Source organism: Hyla sarda, unplaced genomic scaffold (genome assembly GCF_029499605.1).
Source record: "Hyla sarda isolate aHylSar1 unplaced genomic scaffold, aHylSar1.hap1 scaffold_969, whole genome shotgun sequence".
Classification (NCBI taxonomy): Eukaryota; Metazoa; Chordata; class Amphibia; order Anura; family Hylidae; genus Hyla; species Hyla sarda.
Genome location: NW_026610999.1, coordinates 86262 through 112856, shown reverse-complemented (window position 1 = coordinate 112856; position 26595 = coordinate 86262). Strand labels below are relative to the sequence as shown.

Sequence of the window (26595 nt, the reverse complement as noted above, 5' to 3'; positions counted from 1 at the left end):
TAATACGCCCAGAAAAGAGGCGAAAAGGAGAAAAACGTAAAAAAACGTGAAAAAAAAGTAAGAGGAAGAGAAGGGAAAAAAAGGTGGAAATGGGTTTAAAAGTGATTTCGGCGGAGAAATATATATATATATATATATATATATATATATATATATATATACATACGCGCACACACACACATATATATAAACGTATTCTCCGTTGAGATATTGCAGCCGCTGCTGTGTCCAGGCCCAGGAGCCTTAGCACTGTGCTGTGATGTCACTCAATACCACTGACATCACTAGGTGTAAACAACATCTCTCCTTTGCTGTGTATGTGACTATGGAGCTGTTTGGTGATGTCGTCTATTATGGCCTTCATAGAAGCAACAGGAGATTGTTGCATCCATCTAGAACCCTCAGAACTACAGTGCTATGATGTCACTCACTTCCACAGGCCTTGCAGAGTGTAAACAACAACAACCCAGCTTTGTTGTGTATGTAACCATAGGGATTTGTGATGTCACCTAGAACCTTCACAGCAGCGACAGCTTTATGAGGAGCATCAGCACTGCTCTGCCTGAGCAGAACCATCACCGCCATAGGTTGTCAAATAACCCGGATTTAACCCACACAGGTAAGTCCAATGGGGTGCAGGCATGTCCTCTATGCTTACAGCTTCCCGTGGGTGTTGGTTTGATACCGTTTGGGGACAGCCAAGGAGGCATCTGCAGGCAACAAAGGTAGGTGTGTGCTTGTGTGTGTGTTTCCTATGCAGATCCTAAGCCCAGTGTCACATGCAAGTAGGAGGAGTAAGAAGGGTTCCTGGCAAATCCGGGTTATGGATTGCATTTAAAAAGGCCCCGTGGGAGTGCAATGGGCCCCTGTCTTGCTGCTTAGCAATAATGGTATGGGTTTAGGTTCTGCTGTGTGTACTGGTGGTTGACTGCCCCCCAGCCCAGAGTGTGCATGGAAAATTGTCTGGCAGCCTCCCTGACAGCAAGCAGTGATAGTGCCCATGAAGGGGACCTTGTTGGGCCCGCCCCTTTCACGGTTATCGCTTCTCGGCCTTTTGGCTAAGATCAAGTGTAGTATCTGTTCTTATCAGTTTAATATCTGATACGTCCCCTATCTGGGGACCATATATTAAATGGATTTTTGAGAACGGGGGCCGATTTCGAAGCTTGCTTCCGTCGCCCTATGCATTGACCCGATATGGCAGTATCTTCGGGTACAGTGCACCACCCCCTTACAGGGTTAAAAAGAAAGATTCCTACTTTCATTGCTACCTGCTTGCTGGCTAGCCAGCTAGCCAGCCCTGTGGGCCTTGCTGCTGCTGCAGCCAAAAAACAAAAGGTGGTGCTGCTGCTGCTGCTTCTGCTGCTTCTGCTTGTGTCTGGCCGCTGTTGGAGCGTCCAGGCACAGGACTTCTGCTGCTGCTGACTAAATGGCCTCCTTAATTGGATCATTTGAGTAGCCAGCACACCTGTGCAGGTAGGGCATGACATGATAGGCAGCTGCCTTGATAGCGGGTGGGTGCTGAATGTTCCTAATTGACAAAATAAGATTAATGCTTATGAAGAAATATAAAATCTCATCCCTTCCCCAATATCGCGCCACACCCCTACCCCTTAATTCCCTGGTTGAACTTGATGGACATATGTCTTTTTTCGACCGTACTAACTATGTAACTATGTAACATAACATGGGGGGGGGGGGGGGGGGGGGTCTCCTGGCTGTTCACACAGGTGTGTCATTGCTGTACATTGACCATGCATTGCTTCTGTGGTATTGCAAAGGCAAAGACAAATGCTTCCAGCCATCCATTGCACTAATGGATTGGTCATCAGCTGGCTGTCTATGTCCCGCATCAATATAGACCAAAGTACAGAGGGTTAGGCTATGCTATTGTGCACCTACCTGATGCATCAGAAGGTGCGAGGCCCTTGCTAAATTCTGTGCACAGACTTTGAGATCTATACTTTAGACTGTATCTAAACCTGCTCCAACATGGACTGACATTCTGGCCTACTTTCAGCCGATGCGACTTGTCTGTCGCTGAACAGTCGCTTTTTATGTATTCAGCACCTATGTATAATGTTGTAAAAATGCTCTAGAAGCTAAAGTCGCAGAAATGTCACACATATTTGGCCTGCAACTTTCTGTGCGACAAATTCAGACAGGAAAAATCAGTATAAATCCTTAGAAAATTATCCCCCAGTGTCTCCATCTGCTGGCGGTATTGAATAAGCATTGCTGCACTGATGGGGTATGCATTAGACGAAAAAAAAGAAGAAAAAGAAGAATAATACGCCCAGAAAAGAGGCGAAAAGGAGAAAAACGTAAAAAAACTTGAAAAAAAAGTAAGAGGAAGAGAAGGGAAAAAAAGGTGGAAATGGGTTTAAAAGTGATTTCGGCGGAGAAATATATATATATATATATATATATATATATATATATATATATATATATATATATATACGCGCACACACACACATATATATAAACGTATTCTCCGTTGAGATATTGCAGCCGCTGCTGTGTCCAGGCCCAGGAGCCTTAGCACTGTGCTGTGATGTCACTCAATACCACTGACATCACTAGGTGTAAACAACATCTCTCCTTTGCTGTGTATGTGACTATGGAGCTGTTTGGTGATGTCGTCTATTATGGCCTTCATAGAAGCAACAGGAGATTGTTGCATCCATCTAGAACCCTCAGAACTACAGTGCTATGATGTCACTCACTTCCACAGGCCTTGCAGAGTGTAAACAACAACAACCCAGCTTTGTTGTGTATGTAACCATAGGGATTTGTGATGTCACCTAGAACCTTCACAGCAGCGACAGCTTTATGAGGAGCATCAGCACTGCTCTGCCTGAGCAGAACCATCACCGCCATAGGTTGTCAAATAACCCGGATTTAACCCACACAGGTAAGTCCAATGGGGTGCAGGCATGTCCTCTATGCTTACAGCTTCCCGTGGGTGTTGGTTTGATACCGTTTGGGGACAGCCAAGGAGGCATCTGCAGGCAACAAAGGTAGGTGTGTGCTTGTGTGTGTGTTTCCTATGCAGATCCTAAGCCCAGTGTCACATGCAAGTAGGAGGAGTAAGAAGGGTTCCTGGCAAATCCGGGTTATGGATTGCATTTAAAAAGGCCCCGTGGGAGTGCAATGGGCCCCTGTCTTGCTGCTTAGCAATAATGGTATGGGTTTAGGTTCTGCTGTGTGTACTGGTGGTTGACTGCCCCCCAGCCCAGAGTGTGCATGGAAAATTGTCTGGCAGCCTCCCTGACAGCAAGCAGTGATAGTGCCCATGAAGGGGACCTTGTTGGGCCCGCCCCTTTCACGGTTATCGCTTCTCGGCCTTTTGGCTAAGATCAAGTGTAGTATCTGTTCTTATCAGTTTAATATCTGATACGTCCCCTATCTGGGGACCATATATTAAATGGATTTTTGAGAACGGGGGCCGATTTCGAAGCTTGCTTCCGTCGCCCTATGCATTGACCCGATATGGCAGTATCTTCGGGTACAGTGCACCACCCCCTTACAGGGTTAAAAAGAAAGATTCCTACTTTCATTGCTACCTGCTTGCTGGCTAGCCAGCTAGCCAGCCCTGTGGGCCTTGCTGCTGCTGCAGCCAAAAAACAAAAGGTGGTGCTGCTGCTGCTGCTTCTGCTGCTTCTGCTTGTGTCTGGCCGCTGTTGGAGCGTCCAGGCACAGGACTTCTGCTGCTGCTGACTAAATGGCCTCCTTAATTGGATCATTTGAGTAGCCAGCACACCTGTGCAGGTAGGGCATGACATGATAGGCAGCTGCCTTGATAGCGGGTGGGTGCTGAATGTTCCTAATTGACAAAATAAGATTAATGCTTATGAAGAAATATAAAATCTCATCCCTTCCCCAATATCGCGCCACACCCCTACCCCTTAATTCCCTGGTTGAACTTGATGGACATATGTCTTTTTTCGACCGTACTAACTATGTAACTATGTAACATAACATGGGGGGGGGGGGGGGGGGGGTCTCCTGGCTGTTCACACAGGTGTGTCATTGCTGTACATTGACCATGCATTGCTTCTGTGGTATTGCAAAGGCAAAGACAAATGCTTCCAGCCATCCATTGCACTAATGGATTGGTCATCAGCTGGCTGTCTATGTCCCGCATCAATATAGACCAAAGTACAGAGGGTTAGGCTATGCTATTGTGCACCTACCTGATGCATCAGAAGGTGCGAGGCCCTTGCTAAATTCTGTGCACAGACTTTGAGATCTATACTTTAGACTGTATCTAAACCTGCTCCAACATGGACTGACATTCTGGCCTACTTTCAGCCGATGCGACTTGTCTGTCGCTGAACAGTCGCTTTTTATGTATTCAGCACCTATGTATAATGTTGTAAAAATGCTCTAGAAGCTAAAGTCGCAGAAATGTCACACATATTTGGCCTGCAACTTTCTGTGCGACAAATTCAGACAGGAAAAATCAGTATAAATCCTTAGAAAATTATCCCCCAGTGTCTCCATCTGCTGGCGGTATTGAATAAGCATTGCTGCACTGATGGGGTATGCATTAGACGAAAAAAAAGAAGAAAAAGAAGAATAATACGCCCAGAAAAGAGGCGAAAAGGAGAAAAACGTAAAAAAACGTGAAAAAAAAGTAAGAGGAAGAGAAGGGAAAAAAAGGTGGAAATGGGTTTAAAAGTGATTTCGGCGGAGAAATATATATATATATATATATATATATATATATATATATATATATATATATATATACGCGCACACACACACATATATATAAACGTATTCTCCGTTGAGATATTGCAGCCGCTGCTGTGTCCAGGCCCAGGAGCCTTAGCACTGTGCTGTGATGTCACTCAACACCACTGACATCACTAGGTGTAAACAACATCTCTCCTTTGCTGTGTATGTGACTATGGAGCTGTTTGGTGATGTCGTCTATTATGGCCTTCATAGAAGCAACAGGAGATTGTTGCATCCATCTAGAACCCTCAGAACTACAGTGCTATGATGTCACTCACTTCCACAGGCCTTGCAGAGTGTAAACAACAACAACCCAGCTTTGTTGTGTATGTAACCATAGGGATTTGTGATGTCACCTAGAACCTTCACAGCAGCGACAGCTTTATGAGGAGCATCAGCACTGCTCTGCCTGAGCAGAACCATCACCGCCATAGGTTGTCAAATAACCCGGATTTAACCCACACAGGTAAGTCCAATGGGGTGCAGGCATGTCCTCTATGCTTACAGCTTCCCGTGGGTGTTGGTTTGATACCGTTTGGGGACAGCCAAGGAGGCATCTGCAGGCAACAAAGGTAGGTGTGTGCTTGTGTGTGTGTTTCCTATGCAGATCCTAAGCCCAGTGTCACATGCAAGTAGGAGGAGTAAGAAGGGTTCCTGGCAAATCCGGGTTATGGATTGCATTTAAAAAGGCCCCGTGGGAGTGCAATGGGCCCCTGTCTTGCTGCTTAGCAATAATGGTATGGGTTTAGGTTCTGCTGTGTGTACTGGTGGTTGACTGCCCCCCAGCCCAGAGTGTGCATGGAAAATTGTCTGGCAGCCTCCCTGACAGCAAGCAGTGATAGTGCCCATGAAGGGGACCTTGTTGGGCCCGCCCCTTTCACGGTTATCGCTTCTCGGCCTTTTGGCTAAGATCAAGTGTAGTATCTGTTCTTATCAGTTTAATATCTGATACGTCCCCTATCTGGGGACCATATATTAAATGGATTTTTGAGAACGGGGGCCGATTTCGAAGCTTGCTTCCGTCGCCCTATGCATTGACCCGATATGGCAGTATCTTCGGGTACAGTGCACCACCCCCTTACAGGGTTAAAAAGAAAGATTCCTACTTTCATTGCTACCTGCTTGCTGGCTAGCCAGCTAGCCAGCCCTGTGGGCCTTGCTGCTGCTGCAGCCAAAAAACAAAAGGTGGTGCTGCTGCTGCTGCTTCTGCTGCTTCTGCTTGTGTCTGGCCGCTGTTGGAGCGTCCAGGCACAGGACTTCTGCTGCTGCTGACTAAATGGCCTCCTTAATTGGATCATTTGAGTAGCCAGCACACCTGTGCAGGTAGGGCATGACATGATAGGCAGCTGCCTTGATAGCGGGTGGGTGCTGAATGTTCCTAATTGACAAAATAAGATTAATGCTTATGAAGAAATATAAAATCTCATCCCTTCCCCAATATCGCGCCACACCCCTACCCCTTAATTCCCTGGTTGAACTTGATGGACATATGTCTTTTTTCGACCGTACTAACTATGTAACTATGTAACATAACATGGGGGGGGGGGGGGGGGGTCTCCTGGCTGTTCACACAGGTGTGTCATTGCTGTACATTGACCATGCATTGCTTCTGTGGTATTGCAAAGGCAAAGACAAATGCTTCCAGCCATCCATTGCACTAATGGATTGGTCATCAGCTGGCTGTCTATGTCCCGCATCAATATAGACCAAAGTACAGAGGGTTAGGCTATGCTATTGTGCACCTACCTGATGCATCAGAAGGTGCGAGGCCCTTGCTAAATTCTGTGCACAGACTTTGAGATCTATGCTTTAGACTGTATCTAAACCTGCTCCAACATGGACTGACATTCTGGCCTACTTTCAGCCGATGCGACTTGTCTGTCGCTGAACAGTCGCTTTTTATGTATTCAGCACCTATGTATAATGTTGTAAAAATGCTCTAGAAGCTAAAGTCGCAGAAATGTCACACATATTTGGCCTGCAACTTTCTGTGCGACAAATTCAGACAGGAAAAATCAGTATAAATCCTTAGAAAATTATCCCCCAGTGTCTCCATCTGCTGGCGGTATTGAATAAGCATTGCTGCACTGATGGGGTATGCATTAGACGAAAAAAAAGAAGAAAAAGAAGAATAATACGCCCAGAAAAGAGGCGAAAAGGAGAAAAACGTAAAAAAACGTGAAAAAAAAGTAAGAGGAAGAGAAGGGAAAAAAAGGTGGAAATGGGTTTAAAAGTGATTTCGGCGGAGAAATATATATATATATATATATATATATATATATATATATATATATATACGCGCACACACACACATATATATAAACGTATTCTCCGTTGAGATATTGCAGCCGCTGCTGTGTCCAGGCCCAGGAGCCTTAGCACTGTGCTGTGATGTCACTCAATACCACTGACATCACTAGGTGTAAACAACATCTCTCCTTTGCTGTGTATGTGACTATGGAGCTGTTTGGTGATGTCGTCTATTATGGCCTTCATAGAAGCAACAGGAGATTGTTGCATCCATCTAGAACCCTCAGAACTACAGTGCTATGATGTCACTCACTTCCACAGGCCTTGCAGAGTGTAAACAACAACAACCCAGCTTTGTTGTGTATGTAACCATAGGGATTTGTGATGTCACCTAGAACCTTCACAGCAGCGACAGCTTTATGAGGAGCATCAGCACTGCTCTGCCTGAGCAGAACCATCACCGCCATAGGTTGTCAAATAACCCGGATTTAACCCACACAGGTAAGTCCAATGGGGTGCAGGCATGTCCTCTATGCTTACAGCTTCCCGTGGGTGTTGGTTTGATACCGTTTGGGGACAGCCAAGGAGGCATCTGCAGGCAACAAAGGTAGGTGTGTGCTTGTGTGTGTGTTTCCTATGCAGATCCTAAGCCCAGTGTCACATGCAAGTAGGAGGAGTAAGAAGGGTTCCTGGCAAATCCGGGTTATGGATTGCATTTAAAAAGGCCCCGTGGGAGTGCAATGGGCCCCTGTCTTGCTGCTTAGCAATAATGGTATGGGTTTAGGTTCTGCTGTGTGTACTGGTGGTTGACTGCCCCCCAGCCCAGAGTGTGCATGGAAAATTGTCTGGCAGCCTCCCTGACAGCAAGCAGTGATAGTGCCCATGAAGGGGACCTTGTTGGGCCCGCCCCTTTCACGGTTATCGCTTCTCGGCCTTTTGGCTAAGATCAAGTGTAGTATCTGTTCTTATCAGTTTAATATCTGATACGTCCCCTATCTGGGGACCATATATTAAATGGATTTTTGAGAACGGGGGCCGATTTCGAAGCTTGCTTCCGTCGCCCTATGCATTGACCCGATATGGCAGTATCTTCGGGTACAGTGCACCACCCCCTTACAGGGTTAAAAAGAAAGATTCCTACTTTCATTGCTACCTGCTTGCTGGCTAGCCAGCTAGCCAGCCCTGTGGGCCTTGCTGCTGCTGCAGCCAAAAAACAAAAGGTGGTGCTGCTGCTGCTGCTTCTGCTGCTTCTGCTTGTGTCTGGCCGCTGTTGGAGCGTCCAGGCACAGGACTTCTGCTGCTGCTGACTAAATGGCCTCCTTAATTGGATCATTTGAGTAGCCAGCACACCTGTGCAGGTAGGGCATGACATGATAGGCAGCTGCCTTGATAGCGGGTGGGTGCTGAATGTTCCTAATTGACAAAATAAGATTAATGCTTATGAAGAAATATAAAATCTCATCCCTTCCCCAATATCGCGCCACACCCCTACCCCTTAATTCCCTGGTTGAACTTGATGGACATATGTCTTTTTTCGACCGTACTAACTATGTAACTATGTAACATAACATGGGGGGGGGGGGGGGGGGGTCTCCTGGCTGTTCACACAGGTGTGTCATTGCTGTACATTGACCATGCATTGCTTCTGTGGTATTGCAAAGGCAAAGACAAATGCTTCCAGCCATCCATTGCACTAATGGATTGGTCATCAGCTGGCTGTCTATGTCCCGCATCAATATAGACCAAAGTACAGAGGGTTAGGCTATGCTATTGTGCACCTACCTGATGCATCAGAAGGTGCGAGGCCCTTGCTAAATTCTGTGCACAGACTTTGAGATCTATACTTTAGACTGTATCTAAACCTGCTCCAACATGGACTGACATTCTGGCCTACTTTCAGCCGATGCGACTTGTCTGTCGCTGAACAGTCGCTTTTTATGTATTCAGCACCTATGTATAATGTTGTAAAAATGCTCTAGAAGCTAAAGTCGCAGAAATGTCACACATATTTGGCCTGCAACTTTCTGTGCGACAAATTCAGACAGGAAAAATCAGTATAAATCCTTAGAAAATTATCCCCCAGTGTCTCCATCTGCTGGCGGTATTGAATAAGCATTGCTGCACTGATGGGGTATGCATTAGACGAAAAAAAAGAAGAAAAAGAAGAATAATACGCCCAGAAAAGAGGCGAAAAGGAGAAAAACGTAAAAAAACGTGAAAAAAAAGTAAGAGGAAGAGAAGGGAAAAAAAGGTGGAAATGGGTTTAAAAGTGATTTCGGCGGAGAAATATATATATATATATATATATATATATATATATATATATATATACGCGCACACACACACATATATATAAACGTATTCTCCGTTGAGATATTGCAGCCGCTGCTGTGTCCAGGCCCAGGAGCCTTAGCACTGTGCTGTGATGTCACTCAACACCACTGACATCACTAGGTGTAAACAACATCTCTCCTTTGCTGTGTATGTGACTATGGAGCTGTTTGGTGATGTCGTCTATTATGGCCTTCATAGAAGCAACAGGAGATTGTTGCATCCATCTAGAACCCTCAGAACTACAGTGCTATGATGTCACTCACTTCCACAGGCCTTGCAGAGTGTAAACAACAACAACCCAGCTTTGTTGTGTATGTAACCATAGGGATTTGTGATGTCACCTAGAACCTTCACAGCAGCGACAGCTTTATGAGGAGCATCAGCACTGCTCTGCCTGAGCAGAACCATCACCGCCATAGGTTGTCAAATAACCCGGATTTAACCCACACAGGTAAGTCCAATGGGGTGCAGGCATGTCCTCTATGCTTACAGCTTCCCGTGGGTGTTGGTTTGATACCGTTTGGGGACAGCCAAGGAGGCATCTGCAGGCAACAAAGGTAGGTGTGTGCTTGTGTGTGTGTTTCCTATGCAGATCCTAAGCCCAGTGTCACATGCAAGTAGGAGGAGTAAGAAGGGTTCCTGGCAAATCCGGGTTATGGATTGCATTTAAAAAGGCCCCGTGGGAGTGCAATGGGCCCCTGTCTTGCTGCTTAGCAATAATGGTATGGGTTTAGGTTCTGCTGTGTGTACTGGTGGTTGACTGCCCCCCAGCCCAGAGTGTGCATGGAAAATTGTCTGGCAGCCTCCCTGACAGCAAGCAGTGATAGTGCCCATGAAGGGGACCTTGTTGGGCCCGCCCCTTTCACGGTTATCGCTTCTCGGCCTTTTGGCTAAGATCAAGTGTAGTATCTGTTCTTATCAGTTTAATATCTGATACGTCCCCTATCTGGGGACCATATATTAAATGGATTTTTGAGAACGGGGGCCGATTTCGAAGCTTGCTTCCGTCGCCCTATGCATTGACCCGATATGGCAGTATCTTCGGGTACAGTGCACCACCCCCTTACAGGGTTAAAAAGAAAGATTCCTACTTTCATTGCTACCTGCTTGCTGGCTAGCCAGCTAGCCAGCCCTGTGGGCCTTGCTGCTGCTGCAGCCAAAAAACAAAAGGTGGTGCTGCTGCTGCTGCTTCTGCTGCTTCTGCTTGTGTCTGGCCGCTGTTGGAGCGTCCAGGCACAGGACTTCTGCTGCTGCTGACTAAATGGCCTCCTTAATTGGATCATTTGAGTAGCCAGCACACCTGTGCAGGTAGGGCATGACATGATAGGCAGCTGCCTTGATAGCGGGTGGGTGCTGAATGTTCCTAATTGACAAAATAAGATTAATGCTTATGAAGAAATATAAAATCTCATCCCTTCCCCAATATCGCGCCACACCCCTACCCCTTAATTCCCTGGTTGAACTTGATGGACATATGTCTTTTTTCGACCGTACTAACTATGTAACTATGTAACATAACATGGGGGGGGGGGGGGGGGGGGTCTCCTGGCTGTTCACACAGGTGTGTCATTGCTGTACATTGACCATGCATTGCTTCTGTGGTATTGCAAAGGCAAAGACAAATGCTTCCAGCCATCCATTGCACTAATGGATTGGTCATCAGCTGGCTGTCTATGTCCCGCATCAATATAGACCAAAGTACAGAGGGTTAGGCTATGCTATTGTGCACCTACCTGATGCATCAGAAGGTGCGAGGCCCTTGCTAAATTCTGTGCACAGACTTTGAGATCTATACTTTAGACTGTATCTAAACCTGCTCCAACATGGACTGACATTCTGGCCTACTTTCAGCCGATGCGACTTGTCTGTCGCTGAACAGTCGCTTTTTATGTATTCAGCACCTATGTATAATGTTGTAAAAATGCTCTAGAAGCTAAAGTCGCAGAAATGTCACACATATTTGGCCTGCAACTTTCTGTGCGACAAATTCAGACAGGAAAAATCAGTATAAATCCTTAGAAAATTATCCCCCAGTGTCTCCATCTGCTGGCGGTATTGAATAAGCATTGCTGCACTGATGGGGTATGCATTAGACGAAAAAAAAGAAGAAAAAGAAGAATAATACGCCCAGAAAAGAGGCGAAAAGGAGAAAAACGTAAAAAAACGTGAAAAAAAAGTAAGAGGAAGAGAAGGGAAAAAAAGGTGGAAATGGGTTTAAAAGTGATTTCGGCGGAGAAATATATATATATATATATATATATATATATATATATATATATACGCGCACACACACACATATATATAAACGTATTCTCCGTTGAGATATTGCAGCCGCTGCTGTGTCCAGGCCCAGGAGCCTTAGCACTGTGCTGTGATGTCACTCAATACCACTGACATCACTAGGTGTAAACAACATCTCTCCTTTGCTGTGTATGTGACTATGGAGCTGTTTGGTGATGTCGTCTATTATGGCCTTCATAGAAGCAACAGGAGATTGTTGCATCCATCTAGAACCCTCAGAACTACAGTGCTATGATGTCACTCACTTCCACAGGCCTTGCAGAGTGTAAACAACAACAACCCAGCTTTGTTGTGTATGTAACCATAGGGATTTGTGATGTCACCTAGAACCTTCACAGCAGCGACAGCTTTATGAGGAGCATCAGCACTGCTCTGCCTGAGCAGAACCATCACCGCCATAGGTTGTCAAATAACCCGGATTTAACCCACACAGGTAAGTCCAATGGGGTGCAGGCATGTCCTCTATGCTTACAGCTTCCCGTGGGTGTTGGTTTGATACCGTTTGGGGACAGCCAAGGAGGCATCTGCAGGCAACAAAGGTAGGTGTGTGCTTGTGTGTGTGTTTCCTATGCAGATCCTAAGCCCAGTGTCACATGCAAGTAGGAGGAGTAAGAAGGGTTCCTGGCAAATCCGGGTTATGGATTGCATTTAAAAAGGCCCCGTGGGAGTGCAATGGGCCCCTGTCTTGCTGCTTAGCAATAATGGTATGGGTTTAGGTTCTGCTGTGTGTACTGGTGGTTGACTGCCCCCCAGCCCAGAGTGTGCATGGAAAATTGTCTGGCAGCCTCCCTGACAGCAAGCAGTGATAGTGCCCATGAAGGGGACCTTGTTGGGCCCGCCCCTTTCACGGTTATCGCTTCTCGGCCTTTTGGCTAAGATCAAGTGTAGTATCTGTTCTTATCAGTTTAATATCTGATACGTCCCCTATCTGGGGACCATATATTAAATGGATTTTTGAGAACGGGGGCCGATTTCGAAGCTTGCTTCCGTCGCCCTATGCATTGACCCGATATGGCAGTATCTTCGGGTACAGTGCACCACCCCCTTACAGGGTTAAAAAGAAAGATTCCTACTTTCATTGCTACCTGCTTGCTGGCTAGCCAGCTAGCCAGCCCTGTGGGCCTTGCTGCTGCTGCAGCCAAAAAACAAAAGGTGGTGCTGCTGCTGCTGCTTCTGCTGCTTCTGCTTGTGTCTGGCCGCTGTTGGAGCGTCCAGGCACAGGACTTCTGCTGCTGCTGACTAAATGGCCTCCTTAATTGGATCATTTGAGTAGCCAGCACACCTGTGCAGGTAGGGCATGACATGATAGGCAGCTGCCTTGATAGCGGGTGGGTGCTGAATGTTCCTAATTGACAAAATAAGATTAATGCTTATGAAGAAATATAAAATCTCATCCCTTCCCCAATATCGCGCCACACCCCTACCCCTTAATTCCCTGGTTGAACTTGATGGACATATGTCTTTTTTCGACCGTACTAACTATGTAACTATGTAACATAACATGGGGGGGGGGGGGGGGGGGTCTCCTGGCTGTTCACACAGGTGTGTCATTGCTGTACATTGACCATGCATTGCTTCTGTGGTATTGCAAAGGCAAAGACAAATGCTTCCAGCCATCCATTGCACTAATGGATTGGTCATCAGCTGGCTGTCTATGTCCCGCATCAATATAGACCAAAGTACAGAGGGTTAGGCTATGCTATTGTGCACCTACCTGATGCATCAGAAGGTGCGAGGCCCTTGCTAAATTCTGTGCACAGACTTTGAGATCTATACTTTAGACTGTATCTAAACCTGCTCCAACATGGACTGACATTCTGGCCTACTTTCAGCCGATGCGACTTGTCTGTCGCTGAACAGTCGCTTTTTATGTATTCAGCACCTATGTATAATGTTGTAAAAATGCTCTAGAAGCTAAAGTCGCAGAAATGTCACACATATTTGGCCTGCAACTTTCTGTGCGACAAATTCAGACAGGAAAAATCAGTATAAATCCTTAGAAAATTATCCCCCAGTGTCTCCATCTGCTGGCGGTATTGAATAAGCATTGCTGCACTGATGGGGTATGCATTAGACGAAAAAAAAGAAGAAAAAGAAGAATAATACGCCCAGAAAAGAGGCGAAAAGGAGAAAAACGTAAAAAAAACGTGAAAAAAAAGTAAGAGGAAGAGAAGGGAAAAAAAGGTGGAAATGGGTTTAAAAGTGATTTCGGCGGAGAAATATATATATATATATATATATATATATATATATATATATATATATATATATATACGCGCACACACACACATATATATAAACGTATTCTCCGTTGAGATATTGCAGCCGCTGCTGTGTCCAGGCCCAGGAGCCTTAGCACTGTGCTGTGATGTCACTCAATACCACTGACATCACTAGGTGTAAACAACATCTCTCCTTTGCTGTGTATGTGACTATGGAGCTGTTTGGTGATGTCGTCTATTATGGCCTTCATAGAAGCAACAGGAGATTGTTGCATCCATCTAGAACCCTCAGAACTACAGTGCTATGATGTCACTCACTTCCACAGGCCTTGCAGAGTGTAAACAACAACAACCCAGCTTTGTTGTGTATGTAACCATAGGGATTTGTGATGTCACCTAGAACCTTCACAGCAGCGACAGCTTTATGAGGAGCATCAGCACTGCTCTGCCTGAGCAGAACCATCACCGCCATAGGTTGTCAAATAACCCGGATTTAACCCACACAGGTAAGTCCAATGGGGTGCAGGCATGTCCTCTATGCTTACAGCTTCCCGTGGGTGTTGGTTTGATACCGTTTGGGGACAGCCAAGGAGGCATCTGCAGGCAACAAAGGTAGGTGTGTGCTTGTGTGTGTGTTTCCTATGCAGATCCTAAGCCCAGTGTCACATGCAAGTAGGAGGAGTAAGAAGGGTTCCTGGCAAATCCGGGTTATGGATTGCATTTAAAAAGGCCCCGTGGGAGTGCAATGGGCCCCTGTCTTGCTGCTTAGCAATAATGGTATGGGTTTAGGTTCTGCTGTGTGTACTGGTGGTTGACTGCCCCCCAGCCCAGAGTGTGCATGGAAAATTGTCTGGCAGCCTCCCTGACAGCAAGCAGTGATAGTGCCCATGAAGGGGACCTTGTTGGGCCCGCCCCTTTCACGGTTATCGCTTCTCGGCCTTTTGGCTAAGATCAAGTGTAGTATCTGTTCTTATCAGTTTAATATCTGATACGTCCCCTATCTGGGGACCATATATTAAATGGATTTTTGAGAACGGGGGCCGATTTCGAAGCTTGCTTCCGTCGCCCTATGCATTGACCCGATATGGCAGTATCTTCGGGTACAGTGCACCACCCCCTTACAGGGTTAAAAAGAAAGATTCCTACTTTCATTGCTACCTGCTTGCTGGCTAGCCAGCTAGCCAGCCCTGTGGGCCTTGCTGCTGCTGCAGCCAAAAAACAAAAGGTGGTGCTGCTGCTGCTTCTGCTGCTTCTGCTTCTGCTTGTGTCTGGCCCCTGTTGGAGCGTCCAGGCACAGGACTTCTGCTGCTGCTGACTAAATGGCCTCCTTAATTGGATCATTTGAGTAGCCAGCACACCTGTGCAGGTAGGGCATGACATGATAGGCAGCTGCCTTGATAGCGGGTGGGTGCTGAATGTTCCTAATTGACAAAATAAGATTAATGCTTATGAAGAAATATAAAATCTCATCCCTTCCCCAATATCGCGCCACACCCCTACCCCTTAATTCCCTGGTTGAACGTGATGGACATATGTCTTTTTTCGACCGTACTAACTATGTAACTATGTAACATAACATGGGGGGGGGGTCTCCTGGCTGTTCACACAGGTGTGTCATTGCTGTACATTGACCATGCATTGCTTCTGTGGTATTGCAAAGGCAAAGACAAATGCTTCCAGCCATCCATTGCACTAATGGATTGGTCATCAGCTGGCTGTCTATGTCCCGCATCAATATAGACCAAAGTACAGAGGGTTAGGCTATGCTATTGTGCACCTACCTGATGCATCAGAAGGTGCGAGGCCCTTGCTAAATTCTGTGCACAGACTTTGAGATCTATGCTTTAGACTGTATCTAAACCTGCTCCAACATGGACTGACATTCTGGCCTACTTTCAGCCGATGCGACTTGTCTGTCGCTGAACAGTCGCTTTTTATGTATTCAGCACCTATGTATAATGTTGTAAAAATGCTCTAGAAGCTAAAGTCGCAGAAATGTCACACATATTTGGCCTGCAACTTTCTGTGCGACAAATTCAGACAGGAAAAATCAGTATAAATCCTTAGAAAATTATCCCCCAGTGTCTCCATCTGCTGGCGGTATTGAATAAGCATTGCTGCACTGATGGGGTATGCATTAGACGAAAAAAAAGAAGAAAAAGAAGAATAATACGCCCAGAAAAGAGGCGAAAAGGAGAAAAACGTAAAAAAACGTGAAAAAAAAGTAAGAGGAGGAGAAGGGAAAAAAAGGTGGAAATGGGTTTAAAAGTGATTTCGGCGGAGAAATATATATATATATATATATATATATATATATATATGCGCACACACACACATAGATATAAACGTATTCTCCGTTGAGATATTGCAGCCGCTGCTGTGTCCAGGCCCAGGAGCCTTAGCACTGTGCTGTGATGTCACTCAATACCACTGACATCACTAGGTGTAAACAACATCTCTCCTTTGCTGTGTATGTGACTATGGAGCTGTTTGGTGATGTCGTCTATTACGGCCTTCATAGAAGCAACAGGAGATTGTTGCATCCATCTTGAACCCTCAGAACTACAGTGCTATGATGTCACTCACTTCCACAGGCCTTGCAGAGTGTAAACAACAACAACCCAGCTTTGTTGTGTATGTAACCAAAGGGATTTGTGATGTCACCTAGAACCTTCACAGCAGCGACAGCTTTATGAGGAGCATCAGCACTGCTCTGCCTGAGCAGAACCATCACCGCCATAGGTTGTCAAATAACCCGGATTTAACCCACACAGGTAAGTCCAATGGGGTGCAGGCATGTCCTCTATGCTTACAGCTTCCCGTGGGTGTTGGTTTGATACCGTTTGGGGACAGCCAAGGAGGCATCTGCAGGCAACAAAGGTAGGTGTGTGCTTGTGTGTGTGTTTCCTATGCAGATCCTAAGCCCAGTGTCACATGCAAGTAGGAGGAGTAAGAAGGGTTCCTGGCAAATCCGGGTTATGGATTGCATTTAAAAAGGCCCCGTGGGAGTGCAATGGGCCCCTGTCTTGCTGCTTAGCAATAATGGTATGGGTTTAGGTTCTGCTGTGTGTACTGGTGGTTGACTGCCCTCCAGCCCAGAGTGTGCATGGAAAATTGTCTGGCAGCCTCCCTGACAGCAAGCAGTGATAGTGCCCATGAAGGGGACCTTGTTGGGCCCGCCCCTTTCACGGTTATCGCTTCTCGGCCTTTTGGCTAAGATCAAGTGTAGTATCTGTTCTTATCAGTTTAATATCTGATACGTCCCCTATCTGGAGACCATATATTAAATGGATTTTTGAGAACGGGGGCCGATTTCGAAGCTTGCTTCCGTCGCCCTATGCATTGACCCGATATGGCAGTATCTTCGGGTACAGTGCACCACCCCCTTACAGGGTTAAAAAGAAAGATTCCTACTTTCATTGCTACCTGCTTGCTGGCTAGCCAGCTAGCCAGCCCTGTGGGCCTTGCTGCTGCTGCAGCCAAAAAACAAAAGGTGGTGCTGCTGCTGCTTCTGCTGCTTCTGCTTCTGCTTGTGTCTGGCCCCTGTTGGAGCGTCCAGGCACAGGACTTCTGCTGCTGCTGACTAAATGGCCTCCTTAATTGGATCATTTGAGTAGCCAGCACACCTGTGCAGGTAGGGCATGACATGATAGGCAGCTGCCTTGATAGCGGGTGGGTGCTGAATGTTCCTAATTGACAAAATAAGATTAATGCTTATGAAGAAATATAAAATCTCATCCCTTCCCCAATATCGCGCCACACCCCTACCCCTTAATTCCCTGGTTGAACGTGATGGACATATGTCTTTTTTCGACCGTACTAACTATGTAACTATGTAACATAACATGGGGGGGGGGTCTCCTGGCTGTTCACACAGGTGTGTCATTGCTGTACATTGACCATGCATTGCTTCTGTGGTATTGCAAAGGCAAAGACAAATGCTTCCAGCCATCCATTGCACTAATGGATTGGTCATCAGCTGGCTGTCTATGTCCCGCATCAATATAGACCAAAGTACAGAGGGTTAGGCTATGCTATTGTGCACCTACCTGATGCATCAGAAGGTGCGAGGCCCTTGCTAAATTCTGTGCACAGACTTTGAGATCTATGCTTTAGACTGTATCTAAACCTGCTCCAACATGGACTGACATTCTGGCCTACTTTCAGCCGATGCGACTTGTCTGTCGCTGAACAGTCGCTTTTTATGTATTCAGCACCTATGTATAATGTTGTAAAAATGCTCTAGAAGCTAAAGTCGCAGAAATGTCACACATATTTGGCCTGCAACTTTCTGTGCGACAAATTCAGACAGGAAAAATCAGTATAAATCCTTAGAAAATTATCCCCCAGTGTCTCCATCTGCTGGCGGTATTGAATAAGCATTGCTGCACTGATGGGGTATGCATTAGACGAAAAAAAAGAAGAAAAAGAAGAATAATACGCCCAGAAAAGAGGCGAAAAGGAGAAAAACGTAAAAAAACGTGAAAAAAAAGTAAGAGGAGGAGAAGGGAAAAAAAGGTGGAAATGGGTTTAAAAGTGATTTCGGCGGAGAAATATATATATATATATATATATATATATATATATATATATATATATATGCGCACACACACACATAGATATAAACGTATTCTCCGTTGAGATATTGCAGCCGCTGCTGTGTCCAGGCCCAGGAGCCTTAGCACTGTGCTGTGATGTCACTCAATACCACTGACATCACTAGGTGTAAACAACATCTCTCCTTTGCTGTGTATGTGACTATGGAGCTGTTTGGTGATGTCGTCTATTACGGCCTTCATAGAAGCAACAGGAGATTGTTGCATCCATCTTGAACCCTCAGAACTACAGTGCTATGATGTCACTCACTTCCACAGGCCTTGCAGAGTGTAAACAACAACAACCCAGCTTTGTTGTGTATGTAACCAAAGGGATTTGTGATGTCACCTAGAACCTTCACAGCAGCGACAGCTTTATGAGGAGCATCAGCACTGCTCTGCCTGAGCAGAACCATCACCGCCATAGGTTGTCAAATAACCCGGATTTAACCCACACAGGTAAGTCCAATGGGGTGCAGGCATGTCCTCTATGCTTACAGCTTCCCGTGGGTGTTGGTTTGATACCGTTTGGGGACAGCCAAGGAGGCATCTGCAGGCAACAAAGGTAGGTGTGTGCTTGTGTGTGTGTTTCCTATGCAGATCCTAAGCCCAGTGTCACATGCAAGTAGGAGGAGTAAGAAGGGTTCCTGGCAAATCCGGGTTATGGATTGCATTTAAAAAGGCCCCGTGGGAGTGCAATGGGCCCCTGTCTTGCTGCTTAGCAATAATGGTATGGGTTTAGGTTCTGCTGTGTGTACTGGTGGTTGACTGCCCCCCAGCCCAGAGTGTGCATGGAAAATTGTCTGGCAGCCTCCCTGACAGCAAGCAGTGATAGTGCCCATGAAGGGGACCTTGTTGGGCCCGCCCCTTTCACGGTTATCGCTTCTCGGCCTTTTGGCTAAGATCAAGTGTAGTATCTGTTCTTATCAGTTTTCATGCTGGTGGGGATGGGTGCTGCATGGAGGATGCAGGTGTACCAGGGCTTTCCGGGGCTGGTTCTGAGGAATCAGCTCGACGGCTGCCCCGATGTGACCTGTTCCCTCCGGGTCTCGCCATGAGGCTGAGAGGGTCTAGAGCCGAGGTACTTTTGTGCCTCGGGGAGTGGTGACCCCGAGGTGCCGAAACTCACTGGGAGAATAGGCTCACTGAGTTGAAGCACGGGCACCATAATCTCTTCACCTTGTGGCACTCACCTCTTGATTCCCGGCCTTCTGGCTAGGATCAGAGAAATTTTTATAGATCCGGCCGGATGTCCGGGCAGTATATCTGCACACATTCACTTATTTATTTATTTTTTGTCTCACTGTGTCACTTTTTGCGTGTTGTGTGTTCACAGGATTTGTCAGGATGCGGTAGCCCTTCTGGGTGTCCCTCCTGGCGGTCTAGGGGAGGTGTGTGTGGCCATTAGGTTCCGCACCTCCCTGCAAACACCCCGGGTACTCCTGCTTCGCAGGGTACCTACCGTAATCGGCTCTGCGGGCAGATACCTTGGCTAACGCCAAGGGGGATGCCGGGAGCATTTGTGGTCTCCTAGTAGCTCTTCGGCGAAAAGGGACATCGAACCTGGAACCTCGCAGGTACCTTTTGGTCCGGAGGCGAAGGGTAAGGTTTGTTGGGGGGCCTCTCTCCTATCGGAGAAGGGCTTGCGATAGACCGCATCCTTTGTGCACGTTTTTTTAGTGTAACACGTTTGCACTTTTTCTTGCACTTTGGGTGAATCGAAAGCACGTTCCTCGGCTTTAGATAAAGAAATCTGTTCTTATCAGTTTAATATCTGATACGTCCCCTATCTGGGGACCATATATTAAATGGATTTTTGAGAACGGGGGCCGATTTCGAAGCTTGCTTCCGTCGCCCTATGCATTGACCCGATATGGCAGTATCTTCGGGTACAGTGCACCACCCCCTTACAGGGTTAAAAAGAAAGATTCCTACTTTCATTGCTACCTGCTTGCTGGCTAGCCAGCTAGCCAGCCCTGTGGGCCTTGCTGCTGCTGCAGCCAAAAAACAAAAGGTGGTGCTGCTGCTGCTTCTGCTGCTTCTGCTTCTGCTTGTGTCTGGCCCCTGTTGGAGCGTCCAGGCACAGGACTTCTGCTGCTGCTGACTAAATGGCCTCCTTAATTGGATCATTTGAGTAGCCAGCACACCTGTGCAGGTAGGGCATGACATGATAGGCAGCTGCCTTGATAGCGGGTGGGTGCTGAATGTTCCTAATTGACAAAATAAGATTAATGCTTATGAAGAAATATAAAATCTCATCCCTTCCCCAATATCGCGCCACACCCCTACCCCTTAATTCCCTGGTTGAACGTGATGGACATATGTCTTTTTTCGACCGTACTAACTATGTAACTATGTAACATAACATGGGGGGGGGGGGGGGGGGTCTCCTGGCTGTTCACACAGGTGTGTCATTGCTGTACATTGACCATGCATTGCTTCTGTGGTATTGCAAAGGCAAAGACAAATGCTTCCAGCCATCCATTGCACTAATGGATTGGTCATCAGCTGGCTGTCTATGTCCCGCATCAATATAGACCAAAGTACAGAGGGTTAGGCTATGCTATTGTGCACCTACCTGATGCATCAGAAGGTGCGAGGCCCTTGCTAAATTCTGTGCACAGACTTTGAGATCTATGCTTTAGACTGTATCTAAACCTGCTCCAACATGGACTGACATTCTGGCCTACTTTCAGCCGATGCGACTTGTCTGTCGCTGAACAGTCGCTTTTTATGTATTCAGCACCTATGTATAATGTTGTAAAAATGCTCTAGAAGCTAAAGTCGCAGAAATGTCACACATATTTGGCCTGCAACTTTCTGTGCGACAAATTCAGACAGGAAAAATCAGTATAAATCCTTAGAAAATTATCCCCCAGTGTCTCCATCTGCTGGCGGTATTGAATAAGCATTGCTGCACTGATGGGGTATGCATTAGACGAAAAAAAAGAAGAAAAAGAAGAATAATACGCCCAGAAAAGAGGCGAAAAGGAGAAAAACGTAAAAAAACGTGAAAAAAAAGTAAGAGGAAGAGAAGGGAAAAAAAGGTGGAAATGGGTTTAAAAGTGATTTCGGCGGAGAAATATATATATATATATATATATATATATATATATATATATATGCGCACACACACACATAGATATAAACGTATTCTCCGTTGAGATATTGCAGCCGCTGCTGTGTCCAGGCCCAGGAGCCTTAGCACTGTGCTGTGATGTCACTCAATACCACTGACATCACTAGGTGTAAACAACATCTCTCCTTTGCTGTGTATGTGACTATGGAGCTGTTTGGTGATGTCGTCTATTACGGCCTTCATAGAAGCAACAGGAGATTGTTGCATCCATCTTGAACCCTCAGAACTACAGTGCTATGATGTCACTCACTTCCACAGGCCTTGCAGAGTGTAAACAACAACAACCCAGCTTTGTTGTGTATGTAACCAAAGGGATTTGTGATGTCACCTAGAACCTTCACAGCAGCGACAGCTTTATGAGGAGCATCAGCACTGCTCTGCCTGAGCAGAACCATCACCGCCATAGGTTGTCAAATAACCCGGATTTAACCCACACAGGTAAGTCCAATGGGGTGCAGGCATGTCCTCTATGCTTACAGCTTCCCGTGGGTGTTGGTTTGATACCGTTTGGGGACAGCCAAGGAGGCATCTGCAGGCAACAAAGGTAGGTGTGTGCTTGTGTGTGTGTTTCCTATGCAGATCCTAAGCCCAGTGTCACATGCAAGTAGGAGGAGTAAGAAGGGTTCCTGGCAAATCCGGGTTATGGATTGCATTTAAAAAGGCCCCGTGGGAGTGCAATGGGCCCCTGTCTTGCTGCTTAGCAATAATGGTATGGGTTTAGGTTCTGCTGTGTGTACTGGTGGTTGACTGCCCCCCAGCCCAGAGTGTGCATGGAAAATTGTCTGGCAGCCTCCCTGACAGCAAGCAGTGATAGTGCCCATGAAGGGGACCTTGTTGGGCCCGCCCCTTTCACGGTTATCGCTTCTCGGCCTTTTGGCTAAGATCAAGTGTAGTATCTGTTCTTATCAGTTTAATATCTGATACGTCCCCTATCTGGGGACCATATATTAAATGGATTTTTGAGAACGGGGGCCGATTTCGAAGCTTGCTTCCGTCGCCCTATGCATTGACCCGATATGGCAGTATCTTCGGGTACAGTGCACCACCCCCTTACAGGGTTAAAAAGAAAGATTCCTACTTTCATTGCTACCTGCTTGCTGGCTAGCCAGCTAGCCAGCCCTGTGGGCCTTGCTGCTGCTGCAGCCAAAAAACAAAAGGTGGTGCTGCTGCTGCTTCTGCTGCTTCTGCTTCTGCTTGTGTCTGGCCCCTGTTGGAGCGTCCAGGCACAGGACTTCTGCTGCTGCTGACTAAATGGCCTCCTTAATTGGATCATTTGAGTAGCCAGCACACCTGTGCAGGTAGGGCATGACATGATAGGCAGCTGCCTTGATAGCGGGTGGGTGCTGAATGTTCCTAATTGACAAAATAAGATTAATGCTTATGAAGAAATATAAAATCTCATCCCTTCCCCAATATCGCGCCACACCCCTACCCCTTAATTCCCTGGTTGAACGTGATGGACATATGTCTTTTTTCGACCGTACTAACTATGTAACTATGTAACATAACATGGGGGGGGGGGGGGGGTCTCCTGGCTGTTCACACAGGTGTGTCATTGCTGTACATTGACCATGCATTGCTTCTGTGGTATTGCAAAGGCAAAGACAAATGCTTCCAGCCATCCATTGCACTAATGGATTGGTCATCAGCTGGCTGTCTATGTCCCGCATCAATATAGACCAAAGTACAGAGGGTTAGGCTATGCTATTGTGCACCTACCTGATGCATCAGAAGGTGCGAGGCCCTTGCTAAATTCTGTGCACAGACTTTGAGATCTATGCTTTAGACTGTATCTAAACCTGCTCCAACATGGACTGACATTCTGGCCTACTTTCAGCCGATGCGACTTGTCTGTCGCTGAACAGTCGCTTTTTATGTATTCAGCACCTATGTATAATGTTGTAAAAATGCTCTAGAAGCTAAAGTCGCAGAAATGTCACACATATTTGGCCTGCAACTTTCTGTGCGACAAATTCAGACAGGAAAAATCAGTATAAATCCTTAGAAAATTATCCCCCAGTGTCTCCATCTGCTGGCGGTATTGAATAAGCATTGCTGCACTGATGGGGTATGCATTAGACGAAAAAAAAGAAGAAAAAGAAGAATAATACGCCCAGAAAAGAGGCGAAAAGGAGAAAAACGTAAAAAAACGTGAAAAAAAAGTAAGAGGAAGAGAAGGGAAAAAAAGGTGGAAATGGGTTTAAAAGTGATTTCGGCGGAGAAATATATATATATATATATATATATATATATATATATATATATATGCGCACACACACACACATAGATATAAACGTATTCTCCGTTGAGATATTGCAGCCGCTGCTGTGTCCAGGCCCAGGAGCCTTAGCACTGTGCTGTGATGTCACTCAATACCACTGACATCACTAGGTGTAAACAACATCTCTCCTTTGCTGTGTATGTGACTATGGAGCTGTTTGGTGATGTCGTCTATTACGGCCTTCATAGAAGCAACAGGAGATTGTTGCATCCATCTTGAACCCTCAGAACTACAGTGCTATGATGTCACTCACTTCCACAGGCCTTGCAGAGTGTAAACAACAACAACCCAGCTTTGTTGTGTATGTAACCAAAGGGATTTGTGATGTCACCTAGAACCTTCACAGCAGCGACAGCTTTATGAGGAGCATCAGCACTGCTCTGCCTGAGCAGAACCATCACCGCCATAGGTTGTCAAATAACCCGGATTTAACCCACACAGGTAAGTCCAATGGGGTGCAGGCATGTCCTCTATGCTTACAGCTTCCCGTGGGTGTTGGTTTGATACCGTTTGGGGACAGCCAAGGAGGCATCTGCAGGCAACAAAGGTAGGTGTGTGCTTGTGTGTGTGTTTCCTATGCAGATCCTAAGCCCAGTGTCACATGCAAGTAGGAGGAGTAAGAAGGGTTCCTGGCAAATCCGGGTTATGGATTGCATTTAAAAAGGCCCCGTGGGAGTGCAATGGGCCCCTGTCTTGCTGCTTAGCAATAATGGTATGGGTTTAGGTTCTGCTGTGTGTACTGGTGGTTGACTGCCCCCCAGCCCAGAGTGTGCATGGAAAATTGTCTGGCAGCCTCCCTGACAGCAAGCAGTGATAGTGCCCATGAAGGGGACCTTGTTGGGCCCGCCCCTTTCACGGTTATCGCTTCTCGGCCTTTTGGCTAAGATCAAGTGTAGTATCTGTTCTTATCAGTTTAATATCTGATACGTCCCCTATCTGGGGACCATATATTAAATGGATTTTTGAGAACGGGGGCCGATTTCGAAGCTTGCTTCCGTCGCCCTATGCATTGACCCGATATGGCAGTATCTTCGGGTACAGTGCACCACCCCCTTACAGGGTTAAAAAGAAAGATTCCTACTTTCATTGCTACCTGCTTGCTGGCTAGCCAGCTAGCCAGCCCTGTGGGCCTTGCTGCTGCTGCAGCCAAAAAACAAAAGGTGGTGCTGCTGCTGCTTCTGCTGCTTCTGCTTCTGCTTGTGTCTGGCCCCTGTTGGAGCGTCCAGGCACAGGACTTCTGCTGCTGCTGACTAAATGGCCTCCTTAATTGGATCATTTGAGTAGCCAGCACACCTGTGCAGGTAGGGCATGACATGATAGGCAGCTGCCTTGATAGCGGGTGGGTGCTGAATGTTCCTAATTGACAAAATAAGATTAATGCTTATGAAGAAATATAAAATCTCATCCCTTCCCCAATATCGCGCCACACCCCTACCCCTTAATTCCCTGGTTGAACGTGATGGACATATGTCTTTTTTCGACCGTACTAACTATGTAACTATGTAACATAACATGGGGGGGGGGGGGTCTCCTGGCTGTTCACACAGGTGTGTCATTGCTGTACATTGACCATGCATTGCTTCTGTGGTATTGCAAAGGCAAAGACAAATGCTTCCAGCCATCCATTGCACTAATGGATTGGTCATCAGCTGGCTGTCTATGTCCCGCATCAATATAGACCAAAGTACAGAGGGTTAGGCTATGCTATTGTGCACCTACCTGATGCATCAGAAGGTGCGAGGCCCTTGCTAAATTCTGTGCACAGACTTTGAGATCTATGCTTTAGACTGTATCTAAACCTGCTCCAACATGGACTGACATTCTGGCCTACTTTCAGCCGATGCGACTTGTCTGTCGCTGAACAGTCGCTTTTTATGTATTCAGCACCTATGTATAATGTTGTAAAAATGCTCTAGAAGCTAAAGTCGCAGAAATGTCACACATATTTGGCCTGCAACTTTCTGTGCGACAAATTCAGACAGGAAAAATCAGTATAAATCCTTAGAAAATTATCCCCCAGTGTCTCCATCTGCTGGCGGTATTGAATAAGCATTGCTGCACTGATGGGGTATGCATTAGACGAAAAAAAAGAAGAAAAAGAAGAATAATACGCCCAGAAAAGAGGCGAAAAGGAGAAAAACGTAAAAAAACGTGAAAAAAAAGTAAGAGGAAGAGAAGGGAAAAAAAGGTGGAAATGGGTTTAAAAGTGATTTCGGCGGAGAATATATATATATATATATATATATATATATATATATATATATATATGCGCACACACACACATAGATATAAACGTATTCTCCGTTGAGATATTGCAGCCGCTGCTGTGTCCAGGCCCAGGAGCCTTAGCACTGTGCTGTGATGTCACTCAATACCACTGACATCACTAGGTGTAAACAACATCTCTCCTTTGCTGTGTATGTGACTATGGAGCTGTTTGGTGATGTCGTCTATTACGGCCTTCATAGAAGCAACAGGAGATTGTTGCATCCATCTTGAACCCTCAGAACTACAGTGCTATGATGTCACTCACTTCCACAGGCCTTGCAGAGTGTAAACAACAACAACCCAGCTTTGTTGTGTATGTAACCAAAGGGATTTGTGATGTCACCTAGAACCTTCACAGCAGCGACAGCTTTATGAGGAGCATCAGCACTGCTCTGCCTGAGCAGAACCATCACCGCCATAGGTTGTCAAATAACCCGGATTTAACCCACACAGGTAAGT

General features: G+C 46.3%; 10 non-coding genes and 2 pseudogenes across 10 annotated transcripts; all 12 read left to right on the top strand.

The window, feature by feature from the left end:
- The first annotated feature begins 1038 nt into the window (after positions 1-1038).
- LOC130351345 (U2 spliceosomal RNA) lies at positions 1039-1229 on the top strand. Its single transcript, XR_008888074.1, has one exon. It is a non-coding gene; the product is annotated as a U2 spliceosomal RNA (small nuclear RNA).
- A 2107-nt stretch (positions 1230-3336) lies between these two features.
- LOC130351344 (U2 spliceosomal RNA) lies at positions 3337-3527 on the top strand. The gene has a single exon (XR_008888073.1). It is a non-coding gene; the product is annotated as a U2 spliceosomal RNA (small nuclear RNA).
- Positions 3528-5631: 2104 nt separating this feature from the next.
- LOC130351343 (U2 spliceosomal RNA) lies at positions 5632-5822 on the top strand. Its single transcript, XR_008888072.1, has one exon. It is a non-coding gene; the product is annotated as a U2 spliceosomal RNA (small nuclear RNA).
- A 2094-nt stretch (positions 5823-7916) lies between these two features.
- On the top strand, positions 7917-8107 carry LOC130351342 (U2 spliceosomal RNA). The gene has a single exon (XR_008888071.1). It is a non-coding gene; the product is annotated as a U2 spliceosomal RNA (small nuclear RNA).
- A 2093-nt stretch (positions 8108-10200) lies between these two features.
- LOC130351341 (U2 spliceosomal RNA) lies at positions 10201-10391 on the top strand. Its single transcript, XR_008888070.1, has one exon. It is a non-coding gene; the product is annotated as a U2 spliceosomal RNA (small nuclear RNA).
- A 2092-nt stretch (positions 10392-12483) lies between these two features.
- LOC130351340 (U2 spliceosomal RNA) lies at positions 12484-12674 on the top strand. The gene has a single exon (XR_008888069.1). It is a non-coding gene; the product is annotated as a U2 spliceosomal RNA (small nuclear RNA).
- A 2104-nt stretch (positions 12675-14778) lies between these two features.
- Positions 14779-14969, top strand: LOC130351339 (U2 spliceosomal RNA). The gene has a single exon (XR_008888068.1). It is a non-coding gene; the product is annotated as a U2 spliceosomal RNA (small nuclear RNA).
- A 2077-nt stretch (positions 14970-17046) lies between these two features.
- On the top strand, positions 17047-17237 carry LOC130351353 (U2 spliceosomal RNA). Its single transcript, XR_008888081.1, has one exon. It is a non-coding gene; the product is annotated as a U2 spliceosomal RNA (small nuclear RNA).
- Positions 17238-19326: 2089 nt separating this feature from the next.
- LOC130351310 (U2 spliceosomal RNA) lies at positions 19327-19486 on the top strand (annotated as a pseudogene).
- A 687-nt stretch (positions 19487-20173) lies between these two features.
- On the top strand, positions 20174-20353 carry LOC130351361 (U2 spliceosomal RNA; annotated as a pseudogene).
- Positions 20354-22444: 2091 nt separating this feature from the next.
- LOC130351338 (U2 spliceosomal RNA) lies at positions 22445-22635 on the top strand. Its single transcript, XR_008888067.1, has one exon. It is a non-coding gene; the product is annotated as a U2 spliceosomal RNA (small nuclear RNA).
- Positions 22636-24728: 2093 nt separating this feature from the next.
- On the top strand, positions 24729-24919 carry LOC130351337 (U2 spliceosomal RNA). The gene has a single exon (XR_008888066.1). It is a non-coding gene; the product is annotated as a U2 spliceosomal RNA (small nuclear RNA).
- Positions 24920-26595: the final 1676 nt, after the last annotated feature.